Source organism: Microcebus murinus, chromosome 1 (assembly GCF_040939455.1).
Source record: "Microcebus murinus isolate Inina chromosome 1, M.murinus_Inina_mat1.0, whole genome shotgun sequence".
Lineage (NCBI taxonomy): Eukaryota > Metazoa > Chordata > Mammalia > Primates > Cheirogaleidae > Microcebus > Microcebus murinus.
Window position 1 is genome coordinate 158,965,310 of NC_134104.1, and position 22,504 is coordinate 158,987,813.

At 44.5% G+C, this 22,504-nt stretch overlaps 1 long non-coding RNA gene across 1 annotated transcript; it reads left to right on the forward strand.

The window, feature by feature from the left end:
* Positions 1-1,667: 1,667 nt before the first annotated feature.
* LOC142863475 (uncharacterized) lies at positions 1,668-14,768 on the forward strand. The gene is made up of 4 exons (XR_012914261.1): positions 1,668-1,792; positions 3,304-3,455; positions 11,412-11,472; positions 12,615-14,768. It is a non-coding gene; the product is annotated as an uncharacterized LOC142863475 (long non-coding RNA).
* The last annotated feature ends 7,736 nt before the right edge of the window (positions 14,769-22,504 follow it).

The window sequence follows — 22,504 nt, forward strand, 5'->3', positions numbered from 1 at the left end:
TTGATAATTTGATGAACGCCAAGGACTCTCTCCCTAGGAAAATGCAGGAAATATTTAATATACTTTCACAGAGTTTATCCTTTCCTTCTCTTACCTCCAATACTCATGAATTAGATCTGCAGTCCCCAATCCCAGGGCCATGGATGAGTACCAGTCCATGGCCTGTTAAGAACCTGACCTCATAGCAAGGGGTGAGCAGCGCGTGAGCAAGCGAAGCTTCATCTGCATTGACGGCCGCCCCCATCACTCCATCACCGCGTTAGCCCCGCCCCCGTCAGGTCAGCAGCAGCGTTGCATTCTCATAGGAGCGAGGGCCCCACTGTAAACTGCACACGCGAGGGGTCTAGGTGGCGGCTCCCTACGCGAATCTGATGCCTGATGACCTGCGGCGGAGCGGGGGCGGTGGTGCTGGCGCTGGGAGCGGCTGCAAACACAGATTATCGTTAGCAGAGAGGCTGGCCTGCACATAAATGTGATGTGCCCGAACCATCCCAGAACCACCCCCACCCCATGGGACATTGTCTCCCATGAAACCTGTCCCTGGTGCCAAAAAGGTTGGGGACTGCTGGATTAGCTGGTCTCCAAAGCTCTTTCTTATTCTCAAATTCTCTGATTTTATGATTCTGTGAAAAAGACAGACCCTCTTCAGCATTTTAAATCTCCTTATCTCTTCCAAAGAAACAACATAAAAATAGCACTGTCTTTCTTAGTTACTGTGTTCTTTCTTTTCCCCTTTGAATTACCCGCACTATCTATTTAAAGCGGAGTCCCACAGGGCAAAGGCTGTCTCAGTCTTTGTCTTTGTTTCAGTGGCTAAAATGCAGTTGGATACTTAACAATTCCTAATTATAGTATTATGGATTATGGTATAATGCCATCTGTAAACCTTGATAAGCTTAGCATAGATTCATAATATTTTAAAAACCTGTACAGAATAGTAGTTGGATAACATTTAAGGGAATATACAAGAGCCCTTGTGCTTTTGTGTTACAATACAGAGTTAATTAAACATCCCTCAGGGGTTTATCTAGAAGGATCCATGTCTCACTGTGAATATATATGTATATATTCAAGGATTATTTCAAGTTGTCAAGTTTAATCACTAGACCTACTGTTATTAAAATACTTAATTCAGAATAGTAGCCTGATATTTAAGGTTAGCTTTCTAGATACTACCTGGAACCCTGATGGAAAACTTTAGCTAGGATAGTGATATGTTCTAGTTGGCTGGGGATTTATCCCTTGAAGTACTACATCTTTTTTTTTTTTTTTTTCTTTAACCATTTTGGAAAGATACCTTCCTGAAATGTGCTATACACTTCATTACCCTCTTAAACCGATTATCTGGAACGCTTCCCCTTCTGGTCAGCGATTACTGTATTGTATTCCAGGATAGTCCTTGGTAACTTCTAGGCCCATGTAACCTTATCCCCACTGAAGCTTCTGCAGAATTGTTTGCCCCAACACTAATGGACCCCGGACTACAGATCTTGATTTTTGTTAGAGTTATCTAGGCACATAGTTCAAAGAGAAACCAGTTCTTCCAGGTTTGTGAGGATAAACAGGGGTCCCAGTCAGACTTGCTCCTATTTCCCCTTCCCCACAAGGAACCACTTCTATTATTTTTAAGCTGATTAAAGCATTTTCCTTCTCTGTTTCTAGATGCCACGACTGCTTTGCTCCTTCTTTGTCTTTCTCCTCTGGGCTCTACTGACTTCCTGCTGTAGAAGAAGAAGGTTTAACTCCTGCCCCTCCGCATCCTGCCACACATGCCGCTTTCCATCTTGCCAGGGTAAGTTACGATCGTAGTTAGATTGATACTCAGTGTTGACATTATTATGACTCTATATGCTGCTCAGAGCCCAATCATGTAGAAAATGATAATTCCTTTTCTTTTCCTGCACATGTTTTCCCCTCAGGTTAATAATTTTCCTGTTTATTTGATTTTTGTAAAATTTGCGTTAGTGTTTTGTGTATTTATTTCTGATTCATCCCATTGTCTAAATTGGTGCTTCTCAAACTTTCTGTGATGAAGGACTATTTTTTTAAAATTACTAATCTATTACAGATACTTTTATAAAATACAGTGAAAATTCATTTCTAGAACAAGAAGTGCACAGACAGCACCCGTTGGCTGACCGCACCTCATTTAGCTCTGTTCAAGTCTCCTTTTTAATGCATCTCAACACATCAGTTTTGTCTTCTTGAGGAAGCCTCTTTGGAACCTTGTGATGTGTCACTATAGACTGGTTGCCTACTGTATACCAAGTGTGTGTGTGTGTTTCATGGCTCTGCGTTCTCCTTTTCCTTCAGCTTTGGGTTTCTCTTTGCTTCCCTCTCATTCTGGTTCCTGTATCCCATGCCTTCATATTCATGATTTCTCCTCCTCCTCCTCCTCCTTCTCCTCTTTCTTCTTGTACATCCCCCAAGAGCTTCCTGGAAAAGGGTTTTGAGACTTTGAATGTCAAGCAGTGAAAATGTTTTTATTTTTCTCTCCTGGCTGATTATTTGGCTGAGTATAGAATTCTTGATTGGAACTCACTTCTCTTCAGAATGTTTCATTGTCTTTCAGCTTCCAGTGATGCTGTTGAGAAATCTAAGACCACTCTGGTTCCAGAAACTTTTTATATGATCTGTTTTTATTTCTGGAAGCTTCTAAGGTTTCACTTTGACCCCAGTATTCTATATGTCACATGCTGTGAATTTATTTTCATCCATTATTCTGGGCATTTGGTGGGCCCTTTTCATTCTTGGAAATGTTCTTGAATGATTTATTTTGTTCTCATTCCTTTATTTTCTATGTTGTCTCTCCCTGAAAGTACTATTATTTGGATTTTGAGCTGCAAAGGAAGTCAGAAATATTTTACTGAGTAATATATTTCTTTGACGTATTTTGAGACTGCTGCCATGGGCCTCACAGACAGAAGTAATGCTGCAAACCTGTTTTTGGAGGGGGAAAGTTTGCATCTCTAGAGAATCTCCATTAATGTGGCCATATCTTTCCTTCCCTGATCTAGGAAAGACTAACTGAGAGACTGACACCTTTAAAGGCCTGAAAAGACACATTTACCACCTACTCTCTCTGAGGGCTGCATTGCATAAGAAGGTTTCATTTAAGTAACAGGGCCACCTTCGCTAGCTAAGACTCTTCGTCGATTGTACCTCTCAGAACATGTTTTGCTGTTTCCAAGCCCCCATTTCTTAACATTACTTAACCTCTGTACCTCATTAAGGAGTGGAGTTTTCATTCCAAAGGTTCCTGTGTATACACATTAAAATAAATTTGAATGTCTTTTACTCCAGTTAATCAATCTGCTTCATGTCGGTGATTTTCATGGGGCCAAGGACCTTGCTCCCTACAGTTTGGCATAGTTGGCAGAATCACTAATGCATGCCACTCAGTTCTGGAAAAGTACAATGAAGAGAACCCAGGAACCTCATCTGCCAGTAAAAAGGTAAGAATTTCTTAACAGCCAGGCTCCTGGCCTCTCTCTGTGTGCAATCCAGTTGAAGAGAAGGTAAACACCACTGTTTGCAAGGTTTTGATTAATGGGAGGAGAAGGATTTGTGTGAGTAGTCTTGGTGCAGCTGGTCTTTCGCATGAAGATTCTCTGTGCAAACAGATTCGGGTGCTCTGCTTCCCCTCTGCTGACTTAGGACTCAGAATTCTCTAGGCTGCTAAGGGCCCGCCCTTCCGGCTACATAATGATGTGTGCTTGCCTCATCTTCCATCCTCTCCATCCCACAGTGTTCATAGCTTTCACTAGTACTTTTGGTGGGGTTCCAGGAGGGAAAAACTTAAATAAGTATGTTCAGTCCACCACCTTTATGCTATCCCTTCCCTTCAACCCGGTAACATGGTAGTTGAGGATGTAGCTGTTGGATTCCAGCCCAACTGACAACCCTTACCAGCTGTTTGACCTTGGGCAAATCACTTCACCTCCCAGAAATTCAGTTTCTCTCTCTGTGCGATGGGAAGAAGAAGAATACCCACGTGCTGTGGCGGGCACTGAAGGATGGGGTAGTCAGCACACGTCCCGTGCCGTGAACGCAGCAATTACCGCTAGGGCTGCTGGAGGCTTGCCCTTCCCTCCCCTTCTCTCCTCACAGCCGTCTGTGGGCTGGGAACGGGGCTGCCGCGCAGGTTAGACTGAAGTCGGGCTCCCAGGGCTCCCCACGGGGTAGCGCGTAAGCATCGCTTCATAGACTTTGCCGCATCTAGTTCAGCTGCCCAGAGACTCGGATTGCGGATTTGGCGCTTCTAGGAGCAGTCAGGGGCCTCTCTCCAACACTGCGATCTTATCACCAAGTTTCCCGAGCCTCCACGACGGCCAGGTCCCCAGCAAGATGCCAAAACGTCCTCTCGTGTCTCTGGCCTCCTGCCCCTGGCTGTGGCCCACAGGCCCCGAGGTCCCACATACGCCCTTTTCTCTCGGGTTTTCCTGCGCCAGCCCTGCACAGCCCAGAGCCAGTGCTGCTCTTCCTTCTGGACTCGGGAGCTTCCACCCGTTTCTGGAAACTTTTCCTGGCCTTTCCTTAGCCCGCCCCTGCCTGTCAGTCCCCACATGGGGTCAGTGCGTCTCCTGAGCCTCCTCCCGTCCTGCAGGTGCACCTCTGTCACACACTTGTGACTGTGTGGCTGTGGCTCATCTTCCTCCTCCACGGAACTGCACCGGCTGTGCGAACAGAGGACGTAACCTTCTTCACGACTTATTCTTAGAACCTAACACGGTGCCTGGCATATCTTAATTATGTCTAATTTTTAAAGTAAAATATTTGTTGAGTGAATATATGAATGAAAAGATCTCAAAAATTAATAATAGCTTGGTTTGCACCTTTTTAAAGAATAAAATTCTCAAATCAAGGAGCTGAACGATGTAATTTTCTTTATAGAACTTCAGAGTTCAAAACCTCCCTCCAAATAACAATATTTACTTGGCATCGTCCCTAGTAGCTTGTTTGGGTAGGAAAATTAAGATTGAGGTGCCATAAATGCTCTGCTCCTCTTCTTCGTGCTGCCAACTGCCCTGCGCGTCCAGCATGAGAGCAAGCGCTGAGTACAATGTCCCGAGCAGACACGGGCGGCTCTGTAGCTTCTCCCCAATCAGCCTAGCAATAACATTTCAGTCACATTTCTGGGTGCTCATTGCCTTTCCTAAAATACAAGCTATCTGCATGCTGTTGCCAGCCAAATTGAGACGGGGCAAGCTTTACATGTCTAATGAAGGAACAGCTCAAACGATTAGGAACGAAGCCTTTTGGTCACACCAACATGCGCTGCAGACGTGTGAGGGCAGGGACTCCTGTTTATCCACCAATAGGTTCTGTCTGCCCCTGCTTTTATCCTGGTAGCTCCTGAAGGAATCTGGATTAACATAATGAGGGTGCTCGTGAACCAGCTCATTATCATTTTAGAAAACTTCAGGGCCGAATAAAATACCAGACTTTATGTTCAAGCTGTACTACTGACAGATATTTATTTAATGAACTATTTTCCGCTTACAGATGGAGGTTGATGTTGCATTTATGTGTTCTAAATGTCAGCCTGCATCTTTAGACCTAGCGGAAAGAAGAAAAGACAAAACATGACGCACTGAACCTTGTTACGGCACCCAAAACATGGGCATGGGGCTTCATACCATGCGGCAGCATACCTCCAACCCTCTCCTGGCCCCGCTGATGAGGCGTAGCCGAGGCAGGGATTCTGCATGTGGAGGAAGTTGCTGGAACAATTCACAATCAGAGTGCCTGATTAGTGCTATCATTTCAAATATAAACAACACAAAAAGACTCTCTAGATCTTAGGTGAGAGCTGGACTCTTTGAAGATGGTATCTGTCTGTGGCCCTAGTTAGTGGATTGTATACTCTTGAATTGCAGTCAACTTATAGCCTAAGTTTATTTTTCATTTCTCAACATGCATTCATGTCTCACCAAAGCAAGCAAAGACCCATCCATACCAGTCTTTTAGGAAGGTCAAAGGAAACTGACACAGCAAGATCAAAATTGCAAAATTGACACTGAGGAACAAGTGATGGTGTTAAGCAGCCTTGTAATTATTAAATATAAGCCATTATATGCATATGAGCCCAAAGCAAAATTGATCAGAAGAGTTAATCACCCTTATCAGGTCACTTTTCTTGAAGTGCCCTCTGGGTGCAAGTTATCACCACTCTTGGACACCGGCTGTTCATCCCTTCAAGGGCAACAGACTCAGCGTGAAGCAGCCCTGGACTTTGGTTAGGGCTGAGAGGAGAAGGAAAGAGAAGAGGATCTTTAGCCACATAGGTTCCATTTATGCTCCAGACATCAGTGGTTCCACTGACTCCAACCAATTTGGAATCACAGATATATTGAAAAATAATCTGTGTTAAAGGGCTTTAATTCTCATCTGGGGAGATGCAGCACATCTTTGTATTGCGGGCAAATTGGATTTAGTTATTTAGTGCTTTGAGCCACATGCAGTCACGGAGCTTTATTGAATAACCAGGTTGGTTGATCCATGGTCCCGTGGCCGTGGAAGAGGCTGAAGGGAGAGCTAATGATGGCAAGCTGAGCGGTCCTTCCTCTCATCGACACCCCGGGCAGAGACCCGGGGACTGTGGATCTCACTCTCCCTGAGGTGTCCAGAGTTCCCAGACTTATCCTGATGTGGCTTCGCTTTTGCTCATCACCTGCAAACTGGACCTAAAGAGGCACTATGTTTTGCACATCAAAAGATAGGCTTGTCCTTCTTCTGTTTCATAAAACTGAGAGAAGTAGTTACTCCTTATCCAATGCCCATTCTGGCCAGGTATGTGCTTGTCATCTTGCCCAGTTGAACTCAAATCTTCACATCCTTACTAGAGATTTTATTATTTCCATCTTATAGATGAGGAAACTAACTCAGAGAAATGAAGTGATTTGCGCAATATCATTTAAGTGGTACAGCTGGGCTTTAAACCCAGGTCTGTCTGATTCATTCTCTTCCCTGAATTCATTTGCTTCCCCACTGAAGCAACAAGACTGTGCTTGAGTGTTTGTGTGTGTGCGTGCGTGTTTGGGGGGGGTGTCTATATTTATATCTACATGAAATTGGGACCACACTTTATATATGGAGAAAGTCTGGGTTCCACAAACGTTAAACATAGCATTACCATATGATGCAGCAATTTCATGCCTAGGTATATACCCAAATGAATTCAAAACAGGGACTCAAATACTTGAACATCAATGTTCATGCAGCATTATTCATAGTGGCCAAAAGGTGGAAACAGCTCGAGTGGCCATCAGCTGATGAACAGACAAACTGTGGTCTGTACATGCAACGGAACATTGCAGCCATAAAAAGGAATGTTCTGATGATGTATGCTACTACGTGGATGAGCCTTGGAAACATCATGCTCAGTGACAGAAGCCAGACACAAAAAGACAAATATTTCGTGATTTCTCTTAAACGAGGTGCCTAGAATAGGCAAATTCATAGAGTTAGAAAATAGAATAGTGGTTACCAGGGTTTGGGGAGGGGAAATGGGGAGTCATTGCTTAATATAGAGTTTCTGCTTTGGGCGATAAAAAGATTTTGGAAATAGATAGTGGTAATGATTACACAACATTGGGAATGTACTCAATGCCACTGAATTGTACACATAAAAATGGTTAAAATGGTAAACTTCATGTTATGTATATTTTACCATAATAAAAAAGAAGTATGACATCATTAAAAGACTTAAACTGACTTAGGTGTGAATCCGGCCACCTGTGTAAATTGGGCAAGTGATGTAACATCCTTGAATCTGCTTTCTAATTTTCAAAATACAGATGATGACGCCTAACTCACTGGTGGCTATAGAATGTGCACTATTTGGCCGGGGCCCGCGCAGAGGCTGAGCTGAGCCCTGGCTGAAGGGCGGGGGAGGCGGTGGGGGTGGGGGCGGCGGGGGTGTCGGCACCAGCTCCCACGGTCAGGACCAGAGGGGCTCACACTGGGGGGTGTTTCTCCCCCACACACCAAGGAATGGTTGTTAAACGATAACTAAGATTTTGTTCTCGTTTTGGAAGAATATTTTCAACAGAATGCCAGTGAAAAGCCAGGTGTTTGAAAAATGTGGCTGTGTTAAGTTAAATGAGCCTTTTTTGGACTCCAGATGGGCGCATAAGGCTGTTTGAAACCCCAATGGTCTGTTCGCGTTGATTTTCACACGACTGAAAGATGCTCTGACCACAGTGCAGAGGAGCCGTGCCACGCTCTTGCTGCCAGCTCTTTGGGGCTCTTTGGGAAAAGAAGAGATGTTAGAGCAAAAACTCATAACCCTTGGAAATACGAGGCTTGTGACAGAAGCCTCTTCGCAGGCCTTCAATTATGGCATCACAGAGGTGACACGCTAATGACAGAGCTCTCGGACAACTCCCTCCAGCCGAATAGAGTCATCCATTGCTTCTTGTGTCAGGAATTGAGTTGCACAGTGAGAGAACTGCTGGAAGATACCTACCAAGTTTCAAAGCGTTTAAACGCATTTAGCTATCATACTGTTTGATTTCTGTGCTCCACAGAGTGCATGATCACCCCCACCGCCATATATATTAAATCTGCTTTCAGTGCATGTTAACATTTTCTTGAATAAATTATGCCAAATTCTTATGGGTATTGGCTGCAGCCCCTAATAAAGCACAGCTGTAGACCTGGAAACTCGTCCTTTGAACATTTGGAAGCATCTCTGCGGGCTTCTTCTTTTGCTTGAGGCACATAGGGCCACTGAAAAATAATGTGCCTTTTAATTTAACCCTTTGTTGTTTAAAGGAACTATTTTATGGAGTTGAGCTTTAGTTTTTTTAGTGGCTCCCCCATGATCTGCAAGAGTGAATATACCTCCTACCAGTCAGCCTTAGCCCCTCCACGTCCCCTGTGTGCTAGGTGACGGTACTTCCTTCAGGAGTGGTTAAATATCCCTTTTCTTGATTTTCTGTTGAACTAGAAATAAATAGGTTTTCATATGGTAGTTAGTGTCTCACACGGATCATATGCATGATACCTGCTAAAATTAAGCAGATACTTTGTATAAAAAAGCAGAGTAATCACTATCACCCAACCATTCATAGATAATTATTGTTATGTTTTGGTGTATAACTCTCCAGACTTTTTTCAAGGCATAAATATCAATTTTATTTTATTTTTTTGCAAAAATGAGATCACACTGTACATAGTTTTTTTTTTTTTTTTTTTTTTTTTGAGACAGAGTCTCACTTTGTTGTCCAGGCTAGAGTGAGTGCCGTGGCGTCAGCCTAGCTCACAGCAACCTCAAACTCCTGGGCTCGAGTGATCCTTCTGCCTCAGCCTCCCGAGTAGCTGGGACTACAGGCATGCGCCACTATGCCCGGCTAATTTTTTTTTTTTTAATATATATATCAGTTGGCCAATTAATTTCTTTCTGTTTATAGTAGAGACGGTGTCTCGCTCTTGCTCAGGCTGGTTTTGAACTCCTGACCTTGAGCAATCCGCCCGCCTCGGCCTCCCAAGAGCTAGGATTACAGGCGTGAGCCACAGCGCCCGGCCTTGTACATAGTTTTTAAACTTGCCTTTATCAAATACCAATATATTGTGCAGGTCTTTCCATAACATACGTAAAATGGCTGCTTAGGTTTTACCATGTGGATTCCACATTATTTATTTAACTAGTTTTCTTACTTTTGGACTTTTAGTTGTTAATCTAACAACTTATTACTAGAATTAGGTCCAGCTTCATTCATAGAAAATTCCAAAGAATGGCGGCTTCAACAAGATGAATATTTATTTCTCATTGATGTAAGATAGTCCAGAAGCGGGCAGTCCAGGGCTGACCTGGCAGCCGTCAGGGGCGCGGGGGCCTTCCCCTTTTCATTCCATCCTATCTTAAGGACAGCTTCTGTCTCAGTTGGTGTTGTGCTGCTATAACAGACTATCCGAAGCTGGGTGCTTTGTGAAGAAGAGGGCTTGGTTTGGCTCCTGATTCTGTGGCTGGCAGGTTCAAGATTGGGCAGCTGCATCTGGTGAGGGCCTCAGGCTGCTTCGGCTCACGGCAGAAAGCAGAGGGGGAGCAGGCCTGTGCGAGGAGATCACATGGAAAGACTGGAGGCAAGAGAGAGCAAGGAGGGAGCCAGCTCTATACCCACTTGCTCTCTTCCGAACGAATCCATTCCGAGAGCAAGAACTCAGGTACTCCCAAGGGAGGGCACTAATCCATTCATGAAGGATCCACTCCCATGACCCAAACAGCTCCCACTCGGCCCCACCTCCAGACTGCCACATTGGGGATCAGATTTCCACATGACTTTTGTTGGGGACAAACCAGACTATAGCAGCTTCCATCCTTAGGGTCACTTCTCAGCCCTGAATGGCTGCAGGAGCCCTGGACATTATGTCTAAGTTCTAGGTAGTGCAGAGGGGAAAGTAAGGAAGTGTGATAAGGGCCCTTCCCCAACCAGGTCAGTGGCCTTTAGGTAGCCTCCCTGGAAGTCCCCTACAGCACTTTTGCTTTCCCGAAGTTGGCCGTGCTCCACTGCAGGGGAGGCTGTGCAGGGCAGTCGGAGAGTTCCACTGCTGAGGAAGGAAGAGAAGAACGGCTGTTGTGTAGCCACTGGCAGTTTCTGCCACTCTTGTCTTTGCCTTTATAGTCAATGCTATCTACCACTTCTTGGCCTTCTGGCTAAAATCAGGTGTAATCAATGCTATCATGTATCTTTTCTACCCAAATATTTTTACACATTTGTGATTATTTCCATAGGATTTATGCTGAAGAAATAATCATGCCAGATCGTGGGTGAACATATCTAAAAATATTATGTATTTTTTGTTATTGCAAGAGCAATGTATGCTTACTGAAAAAAATTCAAGCTATATTAGACAAACTATTTTAGTACATTTTGGCACTCTGAAATTCACCAATTTTCATTATTCGGCGGGGTACAAAGGTGTCAATTACCCTAGATTCTTACCATTTCCTCTTGTCCTGTTTTCTTAACAACCAGTCTGATATGTTAAAAAATATATTAATTTGTACTTCTTTGATTACTTACCAATTCCCTATTCCAGTCCTTTGCCCATTTTTCTATTGAGGTACTCATTTGAAAATAATGTTAAAGGATTCTTGATATATTTGATATTTACCTGATTATTAACATAACTTCTAAAATATTTTCATGTTTTCACTTTCCCTTTTACAGTGTTTTTGTCATACAAAAAATTTAAACTTTATACACTCAAATCTATCCTTTCATTTAAAGTTTCACCTTTCGTGTAAATGCTAACACTTAAAATAAGAAAATAGATATTTGTTATTTTCTAGGTGAAAATTAAAAAGCTCTATGTTGGCTCTGAAATTGAAGTCTTAGTGCTGAGAGCCAGCCATGGTAAAATAGGCAGTTTGTCAAAGAAGTGACCTCACCCCTTCTTTGCAGCATGGAGCTTTGTGCAGATTATCCGGAGGACTCAGCACGTTCCAACAACAAAACCGCACAGGTGAGCCTCACTCTCTACAATAGGCTTCGAGAACTGGTATGTAAATGAAGCATTTGTTTTACTAGAATCCTATTTTCCTTTAATGTGCATTATGCTAATTTTAGGGAGGATTTTTCACAAACTAGAATCCTAAATATTAATCCAAATCGAGCCTCCTTGTCCCTGGGGAGTAGTGTGGAATTGTGGGGAATATGAACCTTGAGGTCCAGCAACCTGAGTTGAAACCCTACCAGCATTGATTGCTTATGGCACTTTAGGCAGCTTATGTGACCTGGATGGGCCTCAAATTATCTTGGTGGTTTAAAGGATTAGAGGAGATAATAACATGAAAACACCTAGCACCATAATTAGCTCACAGAGATGTAGACAATCAACAGGTGTTTCTCCAATCTGCCCAGAAACAAAAGCATTTAAGTGCATGGAACCTGATTATCTATTTTGTACTAAGAGCCCCTTTACAATGCAGGTACTCACCTGCTACTTTTTCTGTTTGGTAGTTTACATTTTCAATATTAGGGTAGTCTAAATAGGACAGGGCCTCCTCCACTGTCCCTGCTCTCACCTTCAGCCTGGAGCCCACCCCCAGAATCAACTCCAAAACCATTAATAGATTTTTTTAACTGAAATAGTTTAGTTACTGGGGGTGCGGAGGGGAGCTTGGTGAATAGGTGCTACCTACAGCCACACAGCTAGTGAGTGAGTCCTGGAGCCAGCAAGCAGCCCACACTGTCGGACTTCTCCTCTTGCCTTTTAAGAATCCAAAATTGGTTCAGCTGCCTTAGACTGCACACCATTGTAAGATCCGTGGGGAGGGGAGAGTGAGGAGTTTTCATTTATGCTTTCACTGGATCTGGAGAAACTGAGGCCCAGAGAAAGAAAGAACGGGCGTGTGCAAAATGGCGCAGTTAGTGGCAGAGCAGCGACTAGGCCTGCAGCTGCAGGCTCCCCAGCCCGGGCTCCGAGTCCTTCAGAGCCGATGACCCGACATGGTTAGTCGCCCACAGGTTTGAGCGCTGGAGGTCAAGACAAGCGTTAGTTGCAGCCTGGAGAAGAGCCATTTCATACCCAAGGGGAATAATATGCCAGATGAATAGGAACATTAGTGATTTTCATTTGCTATGTGCTAATTTCTCTTGCAAAAGGTGAGCTGACTTCTTTAAGCCGCAAGCTGGCAGATTTCAGTCTGTGCTATTTCTGAGGTCTTGGCAGCAGAGCTGCCTCTCCATCCCAGATCTCGGAGAACTCTGAAGAATCTGGTGCAGGGTGTTCCTGTGAATTAAGATTTTGACAAGCATCAACAGAATCTGGGTGATACGGAGTGGAACAGGAACGCGTGGCGCTGAGCGGCTCAGGCCCCAAAGTCCACATCAACTTCCAAGAAAATGGGCTGTTCGACAGCCACAGCCCTCAGGAGGCCGTGCGCGGGGCTCCCGCTGCAGAGATGGGCGTGCGGGCGCGTGGAGGCGAGGCCTGCGGGGGGAGAAGCCTCACCACATGCCAGCTGTGCTCCCGCAGCTGTGCTGGGTGTCGTTATAAATATCGCTTACCAGTTACCATCTGGGCCTGGAAGGTTCCATGAGTTCGCAAGTAATATCGCTTTGGTAAGTTCATCTCTGGAATTCACTGACCTAGAGCTTTTGGTTACTGTCCAGTAAGATCATATAACGCACGTTTGTGTGATAAGCGGGTGGGTTGTGGCATATGCTGGGAAAGAGTGATTTGACCGCAAAATTTATTAGTATATTTAGAATGAGTACAAATGACTCTGGCACTGGCAAAATTTGCCCTGGATCCTTCCTGTCTGTAGAATGCCCAAGCACTTTAGTTGGTTCATCTGACTAAGCCTTCTGCTATGTGGTCAGAATATTTGTGTCTTTCCAAAATTCATATACTGAAACCTCGTTTCCCATGCAGTGGTATTAAGAGGTGGCGCCTTTGGGAGGTGATCAGGTAAGAGGGTGGACCTCTCATGAACGGGATTACTGCCCTAATAAAGGAGCCCCAGAGAGCTGCCTTGCCCCTTCCACCGCGTGAGGGCACAGCAAGAAGGCGCCATGTGTGAAACAGAAGGCTGCCCTCAGCAGGCACCGAATCTGTGCCCGCCTTGATCTTGGATGTCCCAGCCTGCAGAACTGTGAGAAAAACATTTCTGTTGTTTGTGAGCCACCCAGTCTATGGTGCTTTGTAATAGCAGCCTGAACAGACTAAGACAACCCTGCCCCTAGTCCGTCTAGCTTCTAGACTTAGAAGCTAACAAGTTCTTAGAAACAGTCCCAAGTTCACGTTCACTCTGCATTTCAGAGAGGGGCCTTCTTAAACACTGTCCCCCACATTGTATCCAAGGGCTTAGCATCACATTGACGCTTGTTAGCTGAGAATCGGAAGCCCTGGCTGGCCTGTGGTTAGAGCTGACAGTTCCGTGCGTGTCTGGCCAGTCGGTGGGACAGTATTCAGCCTGTCTCTGCGGGAGGCAATTACATGGGGAAGAGAGACTTGCTCCAAGCGGTAGTTGTACTCTCAGGAAGAGATGGGGACAGGGGAAGACAGGAGAACAGCATGTTGTATGTTTCAAGGATGAGGCCTCCCACAGGGCCCTTGAACTTCCTCGGAGTCTCTTGGAGAGGGCTGCAGGCACAAGCCGAGCCATAGGGGCTGTGGCAGCACTGGCAGTGCCACCCTAGGGCCCAGGAGACTCAGGGCAGCAGAGTGGGACAGACGAGTGCCTCAGAGAGCGGCTCTGATGCAGCTCAGACCCCATGGGACCTGGCCCTGCCCTGGCACCCGGAAGAACGCCCCCTGGGAATATCTGTAGCCAGCACTCCGGCCATGGCTGTCAGCATTTCTACAGGGGCACAAGGGAGGAGCCCCCGTCCTCACTCAGCTTTATAGAGAGCTGACACCAACCAGGGGGCCTGAGTAGAAGAATACCAAAGGGCTGTTTGTGGCTTAGGTAAGCCACCTGGGGTCTCTCAGCAGTAACTAGGTAGGACGTTGAATTTGAGGCCCAATTCATAGCACTTGCACAGCACCCAGAGAAGGTCAGGCTATTTGGAATTGTCTTCCTTTTTCAACTCAGGGCAGAGCAGCCAAGAAACGTGGGGGACAGTGGCAATGATAATAGTCTCTGGTTTTGAGTCCCCATGCACTGTCATCTTTGAACCTAACACCCTCAGTATCTGCCCTGCCCTACCCTTCCCAGGGCTCTGGAATTCTCTCTATCATTAGAATATCCTTCCTGTCCTTCCAGGGCTGCCACCCCCACCTTTCATGCTGCTGTTCGGTGGTGCTGTTGGGGTTTCGCCTTATTCTGTCCCATTGACTCCAATTTCTCACATCGACCTGTGCTTCTTTTACCATGGTAGGCCTCTGTGCCCACCCTGCCCCGCCAAGGTAGAGTGCCTTCTCTCCATCAGAGTTAAACTTTTATTTGGTTCCTCAAAATATTATCTTTTGCCCACAACCTTCTTACAGCCTCCTCATTCAAAGGACTTCAGAACAAACCAGGCAGGGTTGCAGAACAAGTGAATGGCTTTGCAAAGAATCTCATGGAAAAGTTCTCTTCCCACTGGTAGTTAAAGAGGGTCTTCTAAAATTCCTCCAACTACAGGAAAAGTTTCTACTCCATGCTCCTCTGCTTGGTGCTCATGTTTCACGTGCATTTTGTAATTTCACGTCCGAACTCGTTAGCAGTTCTCCTTCCAGATTGGGATTCCATGAAACAATCTAGCACTCCTTGTCAGGGGCTTTTCCTTTTGAAATATCTGGCAGTTACTGCTGTTTGTTTAAACTTGAAAAAAATCAATGATTTCAAATTGCAAATTCGGTTAAAATTTACTTTGCGGTAATGTTGTAGGGTAATATCGCTAGGAGTTTGGAAGCAGAAAGCAAATGAGGCAGGAAAACAAGATAATCGAGAGGATGATAGGACAGGATCTCTGATTAGTGAAGCACAATTACACGGAATAAACACAATATCGATTTTTGTGTAAAAATCACCCACAGAAGAAGGGAAAAAGAGAGCACTTCGTTTTATTTTCATTTCTGTTTTTCAAGATATTTGCAAGTTCTCTGAATTGTGTTCTGTTTTGTTTTTAATACATTTCTGATTTAGATGATTGATATTGATTTGAATGCCTTTTAATTCCTGATATTTCCTCTTGGAAATATGTTTCTTCTGAACTGCCATAGTTCTGTGGCAGGTCTTTTTTTTGGCCATTTCTCACTTGTTACCTGCTGTTACAGGTATTTGTGTTCATATCTTCACTTGCTAGGTTGTAAATTTATTGACAATAGATACATCCTTGCGTATGCTTTATCAACAGTGAGTTCCCCAGTGGCATGAGTAGGTGGAGTTCTTCTTTTAAGAATATGATTTTTAAAGCTGAATTTTAAAATAATTTTATAATGAGAATTTTCACATGGAATGCATGTTTTGGTGACTCTGAGATTGAGAATACATACTCCATTTATATCTTTAACAATTTGTAGGAGGAAAAGATGGATGTTTCAGCTGTGTGAAACTATTTTTTTTGAGTTAATTATATTTGTTTACAGTTCCCAGGGCATATGTAAGATCTAAAGAGCACGCGGACACACACATACACACACGTCCCTGAAAGGAGCGGGATCGTCCCACTGTGCCTTTGTGGGAGGGGAGCATATGCGGCCCCAATTCCAGCACTGGGTTGAAGGGCTGTAGTCGCTGGAGGGCTGGGATCCTGGCTCTCAGCGCACAAGCTTGGTGGCAGGGCCCACTGGTGCTCACAGGCAGCAGGACCCCCTGGGAGCCGGGAGGTCTCTCTGTGGGCTTTGCTAACCGGCAGGTCTTTCCTGCTATACCTCCCCAATGAGAGCTCAAGGGAATGCAGAGATGGTTCCTATTTCTTTTCCATATTTAGCTTTTGGTGTTTGATAAATTTGAATTTATCTGAGGACTCTGCACTTGGTTTTTAGCTTAGCCCTTTTGAACCCAAGGATTCCCTGAAAATTTTATTCTATTTGTGACCTTACAGAAAGAATCATGGCTATTTTTCTGGCATTTCATGGAAGACCATTGCTACAGGAAAGCTGGTTAATTTTCTTGGAGTTGCACATTCTGTTTTGTCCATTTTCTTAGCTAGGCAGTGCATAGAGCAGAGGTCAGGTGCCCAGGGCTGGACTTTGGATTAGGGCTCTACCACGTGCCAGCGGTGCAGGGGCCAGTGTCCCATGAAGCTAATGCTGACTCAATTCCAGGGTCCCTCCCTTCCCAAGCCCCTGCCCAGGCCCTAGAGGGGCCCTAGCCCTGTGGCCAACAAAGTCCATCAGTTAAGACTCTTCCTACCGTGGCTCTGACTTCCACCGGTCTCTCTTTTCCTTGTAGAGGGTGGCACTGGAAGGCTCAAGGGCATTTTGGAGATCTGGGTAAGGGGCAGTTGAGTGAGGAATATGCTGCTTTCTTTAACTACAATTTAGAAAGTAATTTTAGAATGTGCCAATAAAACAAGTGAAAAATTACAGCTCCAGATTTTAACATAAGTGAATGGTCTATTTTTTGTGGTCATCTTTAAACTCACTAAAGAACTGAAAGAAAATTCCTATAAAGATATAACATGAAATAGATGGAGATGAGCAATACAGTCTAACAGACACTGAAAGGAAATTATAACAAACATTTTCAGAAAATATCAAACTCATTAATTAATAGAAAGAGAAGTGGTATTCATTCATTTAGGGCAAGATAGAAATATTGACTGGAAATAATGAAGATGCTCTTGGGGCTTTGATGGTCCAATTAGCGAAGAGGAGTGAACCACACGAACACATTGGGAAAAGACTTAAATTTCTTGCCAATTTGACACAGAACAAAGATAACATGGAATTCATAACAAGTCACTATAGTGAAGAGGTCTGTTGACAACAAACAGCTTAATGAGTGTTGTCAACTCAGGGAGGTTGATTGAAGATGAGTCATTGACAGGAAAACTTGAAATGTCCTGAAATCTTACAGCTCAGATATGAAAGAAACTTAATAGAGGTTTCCCCCAATTTGATGACACTATCCCTAAGGATTTACCCACTATCAGGTTATAATGAGTCGTGAAGCTGAAAACTGTAAAAACAAATTTTGATCAACCACACTACGGGAAAAATTATTTTTTTCTTTTCTTTACATAAAAAAATGATGCCAACAAATATAAGAAAAAGTATAATAGAAGTATGTCAAATAGACGATAAGAAAAATCACTGTTATTTTCCTGGATTTTATGATATTTGTAATACTTTTACATTTGTAATTTGTTACAATTTCTTTCTTCACTCTAAATAGATATTAATTTACATAAATTTGTATTTGTCATTTTGTGTTCTTTTCCTTAAAGTAAGCACCCTCAAATTGTATAAGTTTTAAGCCCAATAAAACCTGGATCTGCCCTGCAGCCGCGAGACCCTGAAGAAATGATACGCATGTTCTGACTCTAGCTTCCTCATGACAGACTAGGGTGGTACAGGTTCCTGGTTATTAGGTCAAGTGGTTTAAGAAGATGAAGTGTTTATCACAGAAGATGTGGAAAACACTCCTCATTAGTATCATCCATTCATTCACTCAGCGGACAAGCACCGAAATCACTCAGTGACTAAGCACTGAAATGTTCAGGCACTGCAGCCTTAGCAAAGAAAGAGATGGAAAAAGTCCCTGCCCTTAAGAAGCTTGTGTTCTGGTTTATTCTAATTATTATGGTTGTTGACTACTCTCATGACAGGGTCTCTTTGTGCCCCGACTTCTCTTAAAATGGTTCCTATCTCCTACCTTTTCCAAATTAAACAAATAAAGTTAATTTGTTTGGAAAATTCAGCACCCCCTTTCAGATATGTGGTCACCCCAGTGACATTGCAAAGCCAGAGCTGGAAATGGATGACTCCGTCTCCACGGTGACCCTGCGGTACAGCGAGCTTGGCAGTCACAGTCTGTAGCTGGGCGTCCTGAGAGGTCAGGGGCAGAGGCAGAGCAGCTGAGCATGGGGCTCACACAGGCCCTTGCAAGAGGCCTTTCTAGTGGCTCTCATTTCTCATAACCTCGGGAGACTCAGAGTACGAGACCTTGTGGAACTGGGTCACGGAGATTACTCACTTCTCTGTGGGGTTACCTAACCTCACAGAGGCTTTTCTGGTAACCACCATTTGGAAAATACTGTTTCCTGCACTGAGAGCTTCCCAAAGCATGGCTTTCTCAAAGCTGGAGAGGAGTCAGGGAAGGAGGCTGCACACGAGATTCTGAGGACCGTGGGTTTGTTTTCTACTTTGACCTTTCGAATCCAAGCATCTGCTGAAGTTTATTTATAGGTTTACAGAAAGGGTCTTGGTTATTCTACAGCAGAAGCCCAGTGTACTGGCTTTGATCCAGTTTTGGAAAGCTGAAATATTTGACTCTTTTTGTTTTATTTTAGGAGTGTGCTGTACTGGTAGAATCAAATGAGGAAGCAGTGAATTGTGAACACAATGCTATTTTTAAAATCTTAATTTTATTTTGAGTGTGGGTGACTCGGTTGGAAGTCTGATAATCACTTGGTCATTTAGAGACAGATATATTCAAGTATCAAGGTCCTAGATCTAGAGAATCTACTTGTTCTCTTCTAGTGCTATGAGTTTGTTTTTGACACCTATATTCCACGAAGAGACTGTGAGTTCCAGACAACCTGTCCTGAACAGCCCCACGTACAGACTGTGAGCCCTGCAGGGAGGAACCTCATCTACTAAGTCCTAAGAATCAGTGTGATGCCTGGCACTTACTAGGTGCTCAATAAATATTTCTTGAATGAATGAATAAGTGATGAATGAAGGAAGGACCAGGTTGGGTAACAGCATTTCTAAGATGAAGAAGGGCTCTTCTACCAAAAATAAATTCAAATGGTATTCATTCAAGGCATGCTAAAGAAGACTCAATTAAATAAAATTTACTTCAAACATAAATGTTGTGCTTTGAGACTGAACCTTTTCCTGTGTTGATATCGAGTAAAGTACTTTGCAACTGTAGAGGCATTTACCCAAATGAGAAACATTTAAGTATGTATCAGAGTAACTAAGCTGTTTGCTAGGGGTCAGTGTAGACCCATGACTTAGCCCATGGCATTTAAGTTAGAGAGGCTGGGTTCCAAACCCAGCTAAGTTACCTAAGCTCTCTGAGTTTTCTAATCTCTACAATGGGAATAATATTAATGACTTCATAGGGTTATTGAAAAGATTCAATAAGATAATGCGCAGCACTAAGTAAGTGCTCAACAAAAATTTCTCCTCCCCTCCCTCTCCCCTCCCTTTCCCGACTCTTCCTCCTTTCCCTCCTGCTAATCTTCCCCACCTCATTTCAGCTGATCTCCAGCAAGCAAATTAGCGTCTGGGAATGGCTGCAGAAACTTTCTGTAGGCCACCGTTCTGCCCCACCTGGCAGTAGCATTTCTGCATAGCCTTTGAATGTTCAGAGAGGAAACACAGAAAGATTCTTATCCTCAGATTTTATACGAGTCCAGCACTCACAATTTTGTTCATTTGATTAGTGATCATCCCCTCTTACACCCGCCCCCACCCGAGGTGGATTTTGCCAGCATTTCAAGTCCTCTGGGAGTGCTCTGTGCTCCTTTCTCTTCTTGGCATGCAAACCTACTTTTAGTTTTCCTTTTAAGAGATTTTCCTGGGTGAGAAATTGACATTGAAGACAGTTTCCGATGGGCTTGGGCCTTGAAGGTGACGGACTTTGTAAATGCTCTTAGTGACGCAGAGAGGCCAAGCGAGACTCGCCCTTGTGGAGAGACCCCACAACTCTCCCAGGCAGCCCTGCCTCCCAGCTCCTCCCTGTTAATTCAAGGTCAAGCTCATCTGTGGTGGTGGCTTGATTTTGCTCATTTTGTACATTATTTATGTAATATGCGGTTGTGAGGGAGTGTGGCTGTAGATGATTCATAGGCAGAAGCAGTTAGAAACAGATTGCAGAAGCTCGGCTCCTCTTCCTGGGGTGTCCCCCACCCCCAACTGCTCCATGTGTGCCCCCCCCACCCCTGCGTGCCCTGCGCCAACCGGGGCCAGACGCGGCCCTTGGCCCTGCAGTGGCAGCCCGAGCAGCAGCGGCACGCCGGCCCCTCGGAGGCCCGAGCCTGCAGCGGGTTCCGGGACACACCACCTCCCAAGATGTAGCTCTCATAAAAGCCTCAACCATAAAATAGCATAAGGAATTCTAAAAAAGTTATGATGACTACTTCAATGCTTATTTTTTGAAATATCACGTTAAAAAAAAAGTTTCTCCTTTTTGTGTTGCTGCCCCTGCCTTTCTAGGATATGCCTGGCACCTGTGCTCAGCCTGCCTGTTCTCCGGCAGCCCAGGGGCCAGCAGGTGTGCTGTTTCCTCCTGGTTAAACTGCAAAGGGACCTTTTCTCAACATTTTAAAAGTTTTGTCCCCGCCAGGAGACCTGCCTTCAGGTGACACTAATACCCTCTGGTGCACTGAGGAGCACCGGCTGTGGAGTTAGACGGGCTTGGCTAGAAGGCTCACTGGTCCCGTGTACCTGCTGTGAAAACGATGCCCCGGAATCAGACGCACCCAAACCTCCACGCACACAAAGCGTTCACCGCTCACGCTTCAGGGCTGGTCAGCGAGGCAGCTCTGTCGACCTTGACGGAGCTTACTCACGTATCTGGGGTTAGCTGGCAGCCGGTCGAGGATGGCCTAGAGTGACGGGGCGTCTGGACTGGGTGCCACATGCCTCCCACCCTCCTCGGCAGGCTAGCCTGGCATGCTCTCATGCAGTGGCAGAGCCAAGAGGGAGGCCAGGCCCAGTCACGTGAGTGCCTTTCCAGCCGCTACTTGTAACACATTTGCTCACATCCCACTGGCCAAAGCAAATCACATGGCAGGCCTGGAGTTGGAGTGGATAGACATATTACATGACAAAGAGCTTGGAAATAGGGAAGGGTGAAGAATTGGGGTCATTTTTGCAGTCTATTACACTGTGTGGCCTTGGGAAAGTTAACTGACCTCTCTGAGCCCCACTTTTCCCTTCTCTTGATAAAGGGCTCATGTAAGCACAAGAAAGACAAATATCGCATGTGCTCATTCATACGTGGAAGCTAGCAAAGTAGATCCTATGGAGAGAGAGTAGATTGGTGGTTACTAGAGGCTAAAAAGGGGAGGAGTGGGGCATGAAGGGGGAAAACAGAGTATAAAGGTCTTTATTACCACTGAACAGAATATAAATGTACTTATTACCACTGACCTCTATACTTAAAAATGGTAAAGATGGTAAATTGTATATGTATACTTTATATCAATAAAAGATAATATATTTTTTTAAAAAAGGGCTCATGATCCCTAGCCAACAAACCTGTATGTAGATCAAATAAAAGAATTTGGTTAAAGGGGTGTGATTCTTGGCCGCTTAAGCTTACAAAAGTGCAATGAAACTGGTATTAACCATGTTTCCAGGCTAAGGAGAGTGAATGCATATCCATTTGGCTGGTTTCTCCATTAGCAGATTAGATATTATGTTAGTCAAGGTTCTCCAGGGAAACAGAACCGACAGGGTGTATTTCTATAAAGAGAATTTATTTTAAGGAATTGGCTCGTGTGACGGTGGAGACTCTGTGGGTCCAGAGTCGGATGGGGTGGCCGCAGGAGACTCAGGAAGAGCTGCAGTTCAAGTCCAAGGGCAGTCTGCTGTTGAGTTCCTTCTTGCTTAGTGAAGGTCAGTTTTGGTTCTATTAAGGCCTTCAGCTAGGTGGATGAAACCCACTCACATTGTGGAGGGTAACCTGCTTTACTCAAAGTCCACCCACTTAAATGCTAATCTCATCCAAAATGCCCTCACTACAACATCCAGAATAATGTTTGACAAAGTATTGGGAACCATGGCCCAGCCAAGTTGACACACAAATTAACCATCAGGTACAATGGGCTCAGGTCTGCAATTAATTATTAGTTGAACAGGTACTTATTGAGTGCCTACTGTGTGCATGGCACTGTGTTTATCCATCTGAGTATAGCAGTTAATAAACTGTTAATAAACTGTT